This window comes from Amphiprion ocellaris, chromosome 7 (genome assembly GCF_022539595.1).
Source record: "Amphiprion ocellaris isolate individual 3 ecotype Okinawa chromosome 7, ASM2253959v1, whole genome shotgun sequence".
Classification (NCBI taxonomy): domain Eukaryota; kingdom Metazoa; phylum Chordata; class Actinopteri; family Pomacentridae; genus Amphiprion; species Amphiprion ocellaris.
In genome coordinates, this window is record NC_072772.1 from 11,994,487 (window position 1) to 12,000,380 (window position 5,894).

General features: G+C 37.2%; 1 long non-coding RNA gene across 2 annotated transcripts; it reads right to left on the reverse strand.

Moving 5' to 3' along the window:
- Window positions 1-261: 261 nt before the first annotated feature.
- On the reverse strand, window positions 262-5,340 carry LOC129349253 (uncharacterized). 2 transcript variants are annotated; one of them, XR_008602184.1, is made up of 4 exons: window positions 5,218-5,340; window positions 4,217-4,315; window positions 545-2,372; window positions 262-440 (listed from the first exon to the last, which is right to left on the reverse strand). It is a non-coding gene; the product is annotated as an uncharacterized LOC129349253 (long non-coding RNA). The 2 variants fall into 2 exon arrangements; XR_008602183.1 differs by lacking the exon at window positions 262-440 and having other exon boundaries at window positions 449-2,372.
- Window positions 5,341-5,894: the final 554 nt, after the last annotated feature.

Genomic DNA, 5,894 nt, shown 5'->3' on the forward strand with positions numbered 1-5,894 from the left:
CCGTGTGGTCCAGTAGAAGTCCACGTAGTCGGTGTTGGCTTTGAACCGCAGCGACTGGCCGCCATCAGGTGGACCAGCTCGTCTTCGTAGGACTCCTCCTGTAGCCTTGAGGGGACCACAGGAACATTCAGTAGCTGTTGGAGTTCTTCCTGTCAGGCTCGTGGTAGAACGGCTCTGAAGAATCTTGTACTTGTCTTATCTGGAACAATCTAACAGCCTAAACTGTTAACAGCGGTGTAAAGAAGCAAACACACAGGCATAGATTAGGACTCAAACTAGATTTATTTTAGAAAACAAATCAACTTAGAGGCATTTGTTCACACATGTGGCTGAATAGGAGGCCGTCCAATCAGATTCGAGGTCTTCACTCTGTAGGTTGTTTGCTTGGTGAGACTCTTTGATCTCCATCAGCTGACATGGATGTTTGATGGTCTTCCTCTCTAGTGCCAGATGATTCATTCATGAATTCAGCAGCTACAGACTGAAATGAAGCTCATGCTGCCGTTACTGAATTCCTGTTCCAGATCAAATGTTCAGAGCTCACCTTGAATGCAGCCGTCTGCTGTCTGATAGTTTTTCTCATTGTAGTCTTCAATAAAGTCTTTTTCCTCATGTCAGGATGTGGTGAGACTCTTTCTCAGTCTCTGCAGACGTCCCTCATTGTGCATCTCCAGAGAAGAAACAGAAAAACTGGTCACTGCTTCAGCATCACAAACGCTCTCCAGCATTGAGAGTGTTTTAGGAATTCATTCATTGTGTTGTGATCTTTGAAGGAGCAGAAACTTTACAGCTGCCAGAGATATGAGCTTCAATTCTGGATGTTTTAGGAAATGAAGTTCATCAAATGAACACTTGATTATTGCTGATAACTCTCATTAAATTACTGAAGAAATCCAACATAAAAACCTGTAAACTCTCAGGCAGCTTTTGTTAAAGTTTGTCTATAATTCTATCATCATGTTCTGGAACCAGGACTCTGCAGAAGTTCCTTCAATCAGATACTTGTGTGTTTCTATTTCAGGCCTCAGGTTTGAACGTACAGCAGAGGATTAGAAAGGAGTGATTTTAATGTTTAAATCAGTCCAGTAAATGTTTGGCGTGAAAATTATTAAAATTTTGATTTAGATAGATTTGTGTCATAAATAATATTGTAGAGTCTCACTTAAATATATCCAAATGAGTTCAGTGTATTTACATTTTATAGAATATTTGATTTCTTAATCTCAATACTGTAGGGTCTGACCCTAAATATTATAATAATGATGTCAATTTAAATAATATTTTAGTGCAGAGTCATAAACGTTAATTAGCTAAACTTACATAATAAATATCACTGTACAATCTTAACCTGAACATTTATATAATTGAGGTAAATTTACATAAATCATGATATTCTTAACTGGAATATTTCTAACATTAATCTTTTTGTATTGTGCTGATAAACAACAATAACCCGACTTTCAGATAATATTTGTTGTCTGTGATTGTGAGACTAAATTCCTCCACATTCTGGAACTGGACTGAATTTCCCAAAATGGAAACATGGACAGAATTTAACACTCTTATATCCATGGTAACGCTAACGTTTCTGCTTCTTACCAAAGTTCACAACACAAGTAAAGATTTTAATGTAAAACTTCAGGGATGACTGCTGACCATAAGTATTCTGATCAATACTTCATGATCAATATCAGGACAGATGTTACAATTCCAGATGTTGCATTAGACTGCAGTTATTCACAGAGAAATTAAAACATCACATTCCTCATAAAAACTAGATGGGACTTTTATTAAATAAAGTGTTGGTGAATAAACAGTGTAAAAAGTGCAAAGCAGCTCCATTAAATCAGGAGATGTGAGACTTCCACAGCATGGATCACCATCTGCTGTGTTGATTCATAGCTGAATGTCAGAATGAACTGAGCTAGAAAAGCTGCTTTGAGCTGCAACATTACGGTCTGACAATCCAACACCATCACAGTTTTCATCTGGTTGTTTTGCTTCAACATGCTGTGAAGTTCAGTTTTTACCTGAATCAATACAGAGATTCCATTTCCAACCAAGACTGGAATAAAAATTAGAATGTTATGAGGTTATTAATGCAACTACATCCTTTCAGATGGAAGGATTTACTTCTAAGTTCTAATTCAAGTTTCAGTTGGAGCACATTGCATTCACAAAGAAAAACAGCGAAACCTTCATAGCAACATTTAATAAACCTAAAGCTTCCCTGTTGGCTCATTGGTGGAGTTTGTTACTGAGCATCTGAACCTTAAATCCAGTGAGACGACCATCTTCAGTTGAGGCCAGTCAGAGAACTTCAAGACCTTCCATCGGCTGGACCAGATGTGGCATCATCTCCCTCTGAACATCTGGATGACAGGAGAAAAGACAGAAATCAAACACAGATCACAGAAATACAATTTATTCACTTTCATCATTTTATAAAAGTAGCATGAACTTTATTAAAACTTGACAATATCAGTAATGAAAGTAAATGTTTTTATCTCGTGTTGAAGCTAAATTTAAAGTCAATTTTAATGACAGTTTATCCTGAGAGGAGTGAGAATGGAGCTTTTCTTTCCTTTTTAGAATATTCCCTCAAAATATTCTGTTTATTATTGGCTTTAGAAGCATTTTTCTTTACTTATTTATTTTTAGATACCTCAGACTGATAAACTTTGCTGGTTTGCAGATAATTTCACGTACAATGACAATAAAGATCTTCTATTCTAACATATTTTGCTAAAACAAGAACTGCAAACCTTCTCAACCATCTCTCAGTCTGCAAAATTCCAACTGCGACCAAGAATTATCTGATGTAGTTATTATTATAATCTTTACTGAACCAGCCCTGGAATTAATAAAAAAATCTGTATATGGATATGATTTTCTCTGATGGGACCACTGTGGAAGCTGTAGTAATTATTAACTATCCTTTGAAGAGAAAGATTAGGTCTTCATTCAGGTGGATAAAAAATGCTCTCCCTTAAAAAACAAAAAAAACTGCATACAATAAAGTAAATCTCTTCTGCACTGCACACATACTACACTTTTGTATAACTCTGGATGTCAGAGTAAAGGCAGACAGATCCACTGATCAGCCACAACATTCTGACCACTGACAGCTGAAGAGAACAACATTCATCATCTTGTTCTAATGCAACGTTCTGCTGGGAAACCTTGACATTCATGTGGATGTTTGACATGTACCACCACCTAAACACTGCAGGACAAACAACCCCCTAGTCTCCATGGCAACAGCAGTCCTTGATGCCAGCTGTCACCCTCAGCAGGAAGAACTAAAACTGCTCAGGAGTGGTCCGAGGAACACGACAGAGCTAAGCTGTTCACCTGGGTTCCACACTCCCCACATCCAGATCTGATTGAGCATCTGTGGGATGGTCCAGGATCAGCCTGGTCTAGGTAGGACCCACCCTGCAACCCACAGGATCCACAGGATCCCCAGAGGTTCTGATGAACCACTGGGTCAGAGGAGTTTTAGCAGCATAAAGGGACCAACACAGTATTAGTCAGGTGGTCATAATGTTATACTGTTTTATTGTCATGCTGATTATATGATGAGTAAATGTTACCATCAATTATAACATCCACATTGATCAGGAAAAAAAAACAAATTATCAGTTCATTCAGAAACTGTGGGGTTAAACCTAAAAACACAGACCTCAACAGCAGTTTGTTTCAAAGCAGAACACCAGCTGGTTTTCACTAAAGAAGCTTTAAGAGCAACAATTAAATGACAGTTTTGTTCTCATTAAGTTAACAGAGTCAGCTAAAATAATGTACACACATCAGGAAAAGAAAAACTTTTATAAATATTTCATTAGTATAAGTACTTCTATACATATAGATACCTCTTTCTAAGTTTGATCAAATCACGATAACTCTGTGTCCTGTTGTACGATGTTTTCCCAACAGATGGCGCTACCCTCATGAATGGAGCATCAACAAGTGACGTCTACAACAGAACAGAAATGTCTGGAAGCCAGTGGCCACCACTTTGAGCATCTCTTGTAATTGTAGAGCCCAAAGATAACTTTTATTAATCTCGTGATGTCTGAATAAATTTGGTATTGAAATATTTATGCAAGTTTTTCTTTTCCTGATGTGTGTAAACATTATTTTGGCTGACTCTGTATAATGGGTTTCTGACAGGTCACCAGGCAACATCTTTTTATAATAATGACAAACATACCTGCATTCTACAGGAGTGATTTTCCTCATGTGCAGGTAAAGATGTGAGGAGCTTAGAGATGACAGGAGCAGGAGTCATCCTCACTAATTCAGCTTCCACCTAGAAACAGAAAGACCACAAACAAACACACTGATATACTCTCAAACGTTCAACCTCACAGCCTCAAAATATCTGTTTAGGAAGTGTTGTGTTTCTAAATTCTGCTGAAAGCATTGACAGACATTCTCTTACAAGGTTGTGTAAAAAGCAGCCTGTCCTCTGAGCTACTGAGAAATCTTCCTGAACAAAGTTTCTATGTGTAAATCAGCTCAACAAAAACTAAAGCCTCACTCAGAGATAAGAGGTATTGCAAATTATAAAGACTTTTCTTTGTTAACTCAGACTTTCTGCTTCAACCTCACATAAAAAGAGGAGTTTAACTCTTCAGGTGACTGAAAATGAACGGCTTGTGCAGTTCTAGATCCAAAAGTAGGATGTTTCAACTCATGTTTTACTACAAATACATGCAATAATAAATAAATACAATGGCTGAATGTTAGTTTATTCACTATTAATGTCATTTTATATACTGGATTGAACTAGAGCAGTGGAAGAGAGAAGGAATTTAATGAAATTAAGGAGATTCAGAGAGGTGATGTTGCGCAATGTTAAGTTAAGCGAGGTTTAATTCAAACCAGCTGAATGTTAAACTTCAGTGCAGCTCAACAGGTTTCAGTTAACCTTAAAGTAAAATAACTTTTTTAAAAGCTAAAATACACAGCAGAGAAATACAGGTTGAGAAGGTCATTCTAATAATGAGGACAGCTGCTGCAGCAACTAACACAGGTGTTCAGCTGTAAGTTAGCCACCTGTGTTAATTAGCCCGCTAGCTAACTTAGCCGCTTAGCTAGCTAACGCGTCCGGACCAACTGCTCAAACACGACAAAACACAACTCTTTACTAGTCGCTGACTTAACGTACAACAAAACAACGCTACTGGCTAGAAGTATTTATCTTCTTACCGTGTTTTACTCCAAAAACAAGATCAACAGCAGCCAGAGATGCTACCAGACGTGCCGACCATAGATATATATAGCAGACTAGATACGCTAGCGCGCTGTCTTCTATATTATCTATGGTCTGACCAATCGCTGCTCTCTTGCTCCGCCCTCTGAGAATCTTGTTGTCGTTTGGTTCCACACTTGCTGATGACCACTTCCGGTCTCAGAAAATGAAAAAACTGACACTTTTTCGTTTCTGTCTCTTACTGACTTTACTTTCTTGTTATTCTAAATATAAAACGAAAATCAAAGCATTTAAAAAAAAAAATCGTATATCCCTTTTTGATCATGAAAAGGAAAAACGCCTTGTATTTCAATTTTAATTTTTGTATTTTAAAACGAAAATCAAATGACTACTCGTTTTTTGTTTTTCAATACCCGTTTCAGAACGGAAAATCCAATTACCAGATCCGTACACGGACCCCTTGGTGCTTAAAAATAAGGTTTGTTATTGCAACACATTGAAATAAATGCAAGTATGAAGTGGTCCCTGAGAGCAACTTAATTCTTTAGTATTAAGTTCATCATACTGGTTGATGCTTTGCTTTGCATTAAATGTCTCACAGTTGGTCGTAATCTCTCTTTGAATCTACAGAAGTTATTATAAATAAAATATAATAATATATTATAATATAATA